Below are 8,033 nucleotides of genomic sequence, written 5' to 3' on the forward strand. Positions count from 1 at the left end.
TTGAGAGGGACATTGTAGGCAGGGGCAAGTTTGAGTTTCATTTCATTTTTTTACAACCGTATTCAACCTTCAGTGTAAAAATGAACATTCGGCCCTTCATTAATTGCGAGCTCCTGCAAACATGCTAGCTTTTCTTTTAGGTGACAATTAAGCTCATTATCCAATCATTCTCACACGTGCCTCATTGTTAATGATGTGGAAGACAATCAAAATTGTCAGTTCTATTTACCAAAAGATACAGGGCTCGTCCGGATTTCGAACCCGGGACCTCTCGCACCCAAAGCGAGAATCATACCCCTAGACCAACGAGCCTCAGATACGAGGCCAGCCCTTGATCACTCTCTTATTTCAACCTCTCGATCTTTGGAACTAATAAAATGAAAGGAAAATAGTCGTCTTGGATTATCAAAAGGTTGGGCTCGTCCGGGATTTGAACCCGGGACCTCTCGCACCCTAAGCGAGAATCATACCCCTAGACCAACGAGCCGCTTATCACAGTTCCTTCAAGTTGGCTACAGAAACTTCACGTGGTAGTATGATGCAATGAACACAAGCCCGTGCTGCCCTCGGCACATTGCGCCAAGCACTGTTGAGAGGGACATTGTAGTCAGGGGCAAGTTTGAGTTTCATTTCATTTATTTACAACCGTATTCAACCTTCAGTGTAAAAATGAACATTCGGCCCTTCATCAATTGCGAGCTCCTGCAAACATGCTAGCTTTTCTTTCAGGTGACAATTAAGCTCGTTATCCAATCATTCTGACACATGCCTCATTGTTAATGATGTGGAAGACAATCAAAATTGTCAGTTCTATTTACCAAAAGATACAGGGCTCGTCCGGATTTCGAACCCGGGACCTATCGCACCCAAAGCGAGAATCATACCCCTAGACCAACGAGCCTCAGATACGAGGCCAGCCCTTGATCACTCTCTTATTTCAACCTCTCGATGTTTGGAACTAATAAAATGAAAGGAAAATAGTCGTCTTGGATTATCAAAAGGTTGGGCTCGTCCGGGATTTGAACCCGGGACCTCTCGCACCCTAAGCGAGAATCATACCCCTAGACCAACGAGCCGCTTATCACAGTTCCTTCAAGTTGGCTACAGAAACTTCACGTGGTAGTATGATGCAATGAACACAAGCCCGTTCTGCCCTCGGCACATTGCGCCAAGCACTGTTGAGAGGGACATTGTAGGCAGGGGCAAGTTTGAGTTTCATTTCATTTATTTACAACCGTATTCAACCTTCAGTGTAAAAATGAACATTCGGCCCTTCATTAATTGCGAGCTCCTGCAAACATGCTAGCTTTTCTTTCAGGTGAAAATTAAGCTCATTATCCAATCATTCTGACACATGCCTCATTGTTAATGATGTGGAAGACAATCAAAATTGTCAGTTCTATTTACCAAAAGATACAGGGCTCGTCCGGAATTCGAACCCGGGACCTCTCGCACCCTAAGCGAGAATCATACCCCTAGACCAACGAGCCGCTTATCACAGTTCCTTCAAGTTGGCTACAGAAACTTCACGTGGTAGTATGATGCAATGAACACAAGCCCGTGCTGCCCTCGGCACATTGCGCCAAGCACTGTTGAGAGGGACATTGTAGGCAGGGGCAAGTTTGAGTTTCATTTCATTTTTTTACAACCGTATTCAACCTTCAGTGTAAAAATGAACATTCGGCCCTTCATTAATTGCGAGCTCCTGCAAACATGCTAGCTTTTCTTTCAGGTGACAATTAAGCTCATTATCCAATCATTCTCACGCGTGCCTCATTGTTAATGATGTGGAAGACAATCAAAATTGTCAGTTCTATTTACCAAAAGATACAGGGCTCGTCCGGAATTCGAACCCGGGACCTCTCGCACCCAAAGCGAGAATCATACCCCTAGACCAACGAGCCTCAGATACGAGCCCAGCCCTTGATCACTCTCTTATTTCAACCTCTCGATCTTTGGAACTAATAAAATGAAAGGAAAATAGTCGTCTTGGATTATCAAAAGGTTGGGCTCGTCCGGGATTTGAACCCGGGACCTCTCGCACCCTAAGCGAGAATCATACCCCTAGACCAACGAGCCGCTTATCACAGTTCCTTCAAGTTGGCTACAGAAACTTCACGTGGTAGTATGATGCAATGAACACAAGCCCGTTCTGCCCTCGGCACATTGCGCCAAGCACTGTTGAGAGGGACATTGTAGGCAGGGGCAAGTTTGAGTTTCATTTCATTTATTTACAACCGTATTCAACCTTCAGTGTAAAAATGAACATTCCGCCCTTCATTAATTGCGAGCTACTGCAAACATGCTAGCTTTTCTTTCAGGTGACAATTAAGCTCATTATCCAATCATTCTGACACATGCCTCATTGTTAATGATGTGGAAGACAATCAAAATTGTCAGTTCTATTTACCAAAAGATACAGGGCTCGTCCGGAATTTGAACCCGGGACCTATCGCACCCTAAGCGAGAATCATACCCCTAGACCAACGAGCCGCGTATCACAGTTCCTTCAAGTTGGCTACAGAAACTTCACGTGGTAGTATGATGCAATGAACACAAGCCCGTGCTGCCCTCGGCACATTGCGCCAAGCACTGTTGAGAGGGACATTGTAGGCAGGGGCAAGTTTGAGTTTCATTTCATTTTTTTACAACCGTATTCAACCTTCAGTGTAAAAATGAACATTCGGCCCTTCATTAATTGCGAGCTCCTGCAAACATGCTAGCTTTTCTTTTAGGTGACAATTAAGCTCATTATCCAATCATTCTCACACGTGCCTCATTGTTAATGATGTGGAAGACAATCAAAATTGTCAGTTCTATTTACCAAAAGATACAGGGCTCGTCCGGGATTCGAACCCGGGACCTCTCGCACCCAAAGCGAGAATCATACCCCTAGACCAACGAGCCTCAGATACGAGCCCAGCCCTTGATCACTCTCTTATTTCAACCTCTCGATCTTTGGAACTAATAAAATGAAAGGAAAATAGTCGTCTTGGATTATCAAAAGGTTGGGCTCGTCCGGGATTTGAACCCGGGACCTCTCGCACCCTAAGCGAGAATCATACCCCTAGACCAACGAGCCGCTTATCACAGTTCCTTCAAGTTGGCTACAGAAACTTCACGTGGTAGTATGATGCAATGAACACAAGCCCGTTCTACCCTCGGCACATTGCGCCAAGCACTGTTGAGAGGGACATTGTAGGCAGGGGCAAGTTTGAGTTTCATTTCATTTATTTACAACCGTATTCAACCTTCAGTGTAAAAATGAACATTCGGCCCTTCATTAATTGCGAGCTCCTGCAAACATGCTAGCTTTTCTTTCAGGTGAAAATTAAGCTCATTATCCAATCATTCTGACACATGCCTCATTGTTAATGATGTGGAAGACAATCAAAATTGTCAGTTCTATTTACCAAAAGATACAGGGCTCGTCCGGAATTCGAACCCGGGACCTCTCGCACCCTAAGCGAGAATCATACCCCTAGACCAACGAGCCGCGTATCACAGTTCCTTCAAGTTGGCTACAGAAACTTCACGTGGTAGTATGATGCAATGAACACAAGCCCGTGCTGCCCTCGGCACATTGCGCCAAGCACTGTTGAGAGGGACATTGTAGGCAGGGGCAAGTTTGAGTTTCATTTCATTTTTTTACAACCGTATTCAACCTTCAGTGTAAAAATGAACATTCGGCCCTTCATTAATTGCGAGCTCCTGCAAACATGCTAGCTTTTCTTTTAGGTGACAATTAAGCTCATTATCCAATCATTCTCACGCGTGCCTCATTGTTAATGATGTGGAAGACAATCAAAATTGTCAGTTCTATTTACCAAAAGATACAGGGCTCGTCCGGGATTCGAACCCGGGACCTCTCGCACCCAAAGCGAGAATCATACCCCTAGACCAACGAGCCTCAGATACGAGCCTACCCCTTGATCACTCTCTTATTTCAACCTCTCGATCTTTGGAACTAATAAAATGAAAGGAAAATAGTCGTCTTGGATTATCAAAAGGTTGGGCTCGTCCGGGAATTGAACCCGGGACCTCTCGCACCCTAAGCGAGAATCATACCCCTAGACCAACGAGCCGCTTATCACAGTTCCTTCAAGTTGGCTACAGAAACTTCACATTATCCAATCATTCTGACACATGCCTTATTGTTAATGATGTGGAAGACAATCAAAATTGTCAGTTCTATTTACCAAAAGATACAGGGCTCGTCCGGGATTCGAACCCGGGACCTCTCGCACCCAAAGCGAGAATCATACCCCTAGACCAACGAGCCTCAGATACGAGGCCACCCCTTGATCACTCTCTTTTTTCAACCTCTCGATGTTTGGAACTAATAAAATGAAAGGAAAATAGTCGTCTTGGATTATCAAAAGGTTGGGCTCGTCCGGGATTTGAACCCGAGACCTCTCGCACCCTAAGCGAGAATCATACCCCTAGACCAACGAGCCGCTTGTCACAGTTCCTTCAAGTTGGCTACAGAAACTTCACGTGGTAGTATGATGCAATGAACACAAGCCCGTTCTGCCCTCGGCACATTGCGCCAAGCACTGTTGAGAGGGACATTGTAGGCAGGGGCAAGTTTGAGTTTCATTTCTTTTATTTACAACCGTATTCAACCTTCAGTGTAAAAATGAACATTCGGCCCTTCATTAATTGCGAGCTCCTGCAAACATGCTAGCTTTTCTTTTAGGTGAAAATTAAGCTCATTATCCAATCATTCTGACACATGCCTCATTGTTAATCATGTGGAAAACAATCAAAATTGTCAGTTCTATTTACCAAAAGATACAGGGCTCGTCCGGGATTCGAACCCGGGACCTCTCGCACCCAAAGCGAGAATCATACCCCTAGACCAACGAGCCTCAGATACGAGGCCAGCCCTTGATCACTCTCTTATTTCAACCTCTCGATCTTTGGAACTAATAAAATGAAAGGAAAATAGTCGTCTTGGATTATCAAAAGGTTGGGCTCGTTCGGAATTTGAACCCGGGACCTCTCGCACCCTAAGCGAGAATCATACCCCTAGACCAACGAGCCGCGTATCACAGTTCCTTCAAGTTGGCTACAGAAACTTCACGTGGTAGTATGATGCAATGAACACAAGCCCGTGCTGCCCTCGGCACATTGCGCCAAGCACTGTTGAGAGGGACATTGTAGGCAGGGGCAAGTTTGAGTTTCATTTCATTTTTTTACAACCGTATTCAACCTTCAGTGTAAAAATGAACATTCGGCCCTTCATTAATTGCGAGCTCCTGCAAACATGCTAGCTTTTCTTTTAGGTGACAATTAAGCTCATTATCCAATCATTCTCACGCGTGCCTCATTGTTAATGATGTGGAAGACAATCAAAATTGTCAGTTCTATTTACCAAAAGATACAGGGCTCGTCCGGGATTCGAACCCGGGACCTCTCGCACCCAAAGCGAGAATCATACCCCTAGACCAACGAGCCTCAGATACGAGCCCAGCCCTTGATCACTCTCTTATTTCAACCTCTCGATCTTTGGAACTAATAAAATGAAAGGAAAATAGTCGTCTTGGATTATCAAAAGGTTGGGCTCGTCCGGGAATTGAACCCGGGACCTCTCGCACCCTAAGCGAGAATCATACCCCTAGACCAACGAGCCGCTTATCACAGTTCCTTCAAGTTGGCTACAGAAACTTCACATTATCCAATCATTCTGACACATGCCTTATTGTTAATGATGTGGAAGACAATCAAAATTGTCAGTTCTATTTACCAAAAGATACAGGGCTCGTCCGGGATTCGAACCCGGGACCTCTCGCACCCAAAGCGAGAATCATACCCCTAGACCAACGAGCCTCAGATACGAGGCCACCCCTTGATCACTCTCTTATTTCAACCTCTCGATGTTTGGAACTAATAAAATGAAAGGAAAATAGTCGTCTTGGATTATCAAAAGGTTGGGCTCGTCCGGGATTTGAACCCGGGACCTCTCGCACCCTAAGCGAGAATCATACCCCTAGACCAACGAGCCGCTTGTCACAGTTCCTTCAAGTTGGCTACAGAAACTTCACGTGGTAGTATGATGCAATGAACACAAGCCCGTTCTGCCCTCGGCACATTGCGCCAAGCACTGTTGAGAGGGACATTGTAGGCAGGGGCAAGTTTGAGTTTCATTTCTTTTATTTACAACCGTATTCAACCTTCAGTGTCAAAATGAACATTCGGCCCTTCATTAATTGCGAGCTCCTGCAAACATGCTAGCTTTTCTTTTAGGTGACAATTAAGCTCATTATCCAATCATTCTGACACATGCCTCATTGTTAATCATGTGGAAAACAATCAAAATTGTCAGTTCTATTTACCAAAAGATACAGGGCTCGTCCGGGATTCGAACCCGGGACCTCTCGCACCCAAAGCGAGAATCATACCCCTAGACCAACGAGCCTCAGATACGAGGCCAGCCCTTGATCACTCTCTTATTTCAACCTCTCGATCTTTGGAACTAATAAAATGAAAGGAAAATAGTCGTCTTGGATTATCAAAAGGTTGGGCTCGTCCGGAATTTGAACCCGGGACCTCTCGCACCCTAAGCGAGAATCATACCCCTAGATCAACGAGCCGCTTGTCACAGGTCCTTCAAGTTGGCTACAGAAACTTCACGTGGTAGTATGATGCAATGAACACAAGCCCGTGCTGCCCTCGGCACATTGCGCCAAGCACTGTTGAGAGGGACATTGTAGGCAGGGGCAAGTTTGAGTTTCATTTCTTTTATTTACAACCGTATTCAACCTTCAGTGTAAAAATGAACATTCGGCCCTTCATCAATTGCGAGCTCCTGCAAACATGCTAGCTTTTCTTTTAGGTGACAATTAAGCTCATTATCCAATCATTCTGACACATGCCTCATTGTTAATGATGTGGAAGACAATCAAAATTGTCAGTTCTATTTACCAAAAAATACAGGGCTCGTCCGGGATTTGAACCCGGGACCTCTCGCACCCAAAGCGAGAATCATACCCCTAGACCAACGAGCCTCAGATACGAGGCCAGCCCTTGATCACTCTCTTATTTCAACCTCTCGATGTTTGGAACTAATAAAATGAAAGGAAAATAGTCGTCTTGGATTATCAAAAGGTTGGGCTCGTCCGGGATTTGAACCCGGGACCTCTCGCACCCTAAGCGAGAATCATACCCCTAGATCAACGAGCCGCTTATCACAGTTCCTTCAAGTTGGCTACAGAAACTTCACGTGGTAGTATGATGCAATGAACACAAGCCCGTGCTGCCCTCGGCACATTGCGCCAAGCACTGTTGAGAGGGACATTGTAGGCAGGGGCAAGTTTGAGTTTCATTTCATTTATTTACAACCGTATTCAACCTTCAGTGTAAAAATGAACATTCGGCCCTTCATTAATTGCGAGCTCCTGCAAACATGCTAGCTTTTCTTTCAGGTGACAATTAAGCTCATTATCCAATCATTCTCACGCGTGCCTCATTGTTAATGATGTGGAAGACAATCAAAATTGTCAGTTCTATTTACCAAAAGATACAGGGCTCGTCCGGAATTCGAACCCGGGACCTCTCGCACCCAAAGCGAGAATCATACCCCTAGACCAACGAGCCTCAGATACGAGCCCAGCCCTTGATCACTCTCTTATTTCAACCTCTCGATCTTTGGAACTAATAAAATGAAAGGAAAATAGTCGTCTTGGATTATCAAAAGGTTGGGCTCGTCCGGGATTTGAACCCGGGACCTCTCGCACCCTAAGCGAGAATCATACCCCTAGACCAACGAGCCGCTTATCACAGTTCCTTCAAGTTGGCTACAGAAACTTCACGTGGTAGTATGATGCAATGAACACAAGCCCGTTCTACCCTCGGCACATTGCGCCAAGCACTGTTGAGAGGGACATTGTAGGCAGGGGCAAGTTTGAGTTTCATTTCATTTATTTACAACCGTATTCAACCTTCAGTGTAAAAATGAACATTCGGCCCTTCATTAATTGCGAGCTCCTGCAAACATGCTAGCTTTTCTTTCAGGTGAAAATTAAGCTCAT

The 8,033-nt window shown here is 45.2% G+C and overlaps 7 non-coding genes across 7 annotated transcripts; all 7 read right to left on the bottom strand.

The window, feature by feature from the left end:
- Positions 1-2,835: 2,835 nt before the first annotated feature.
- Trnap-ugg (transfer RNA proline (anticodon UGG)) lies at positions 2,836-2,907 on the bottom strand. Its single transcript has one exon. It is a non-coding gene; the product is annotated as a tRNA-Pro (tRNA).
- A 931-nt stretch (positions 2,908-3,838) lies between these two features.
- On the bottom strand, positions 3,839-3,910 carry Trnap-ugg (transfer RNA proline (anticodon UGG)). The gene has a single exon. It is a non-coding gene; the product is annotated as a tRNA-Pro (tRNA).
- A 300-nt stretch (positions 3,911-4,210) lies between these two features.
- Trnap-ugg (transfer RNA proline (anticodon UGG)) lies at positions 4,211-4,282 on the bottom strand. Its single transcript has one exon. It is a non-coding gene; the product is annotated as a tRNA-Pro (tRNA).
- A 517-nt stretch (positions 4,283-4,799) lies between these two features.
- Trnap-ugg (transfer RNA proline (anticodon UGG)) lies at positions 4,800-4,871 on the bottom strand. The gene has a single exon. It is a non-coding gene; the product is annotated as a tRNA-Pro (tRNA).
- Positions 4,872-5,388: 517 nt separating this feature from the next.
- Positions 5,389-5,460, bottom strand: Trnap-ugg (transfer RNA proline (anticodon UGG)). Its single transcript has one exon. It is a non-coding gene; the product is annotated as a tRNA-Pro (tRNA).
- Positions 5,461-5,760: 300 nt separating this feature from the next.
- Positions 5,761-5,832, bottom strand: Trnap-ugg (transfer RNA proline (anticodon UGG)). Its single transcript has one exon. It is a non-coding gene; the product is annotated as a tRNA-Pro (tRNA).
- A 517-nt stretch (positions 5,833-6,349) lies between these two features.
- Trnap-ugg (transfer RNA proline (anticodon UGG)) lies at positions 6,350-6,421 on the bottom strand. The gene has a single exon. It is a non-coding gene; the product is annotated as a tRNA-Pro (tRNA).
- Positions 6,422-8,033: the final 1,612 nt, after the last annotated feature.

This window comes from Haliotis asinina, chromosome 9 (assembly GCF_037392515.1).
Source record: "Haliotis asinina isolate JCU_RB_2024 chromosome 9, JCU_Hal_asi_v2, whole genome shotgun sequence".
Taxonomy (NCBI): Eukaryota; Metazoa; Mollusca; class Gastropoda; order Lepetellida; family Haliotidae; genus Haliotis; species Haliotis asinina.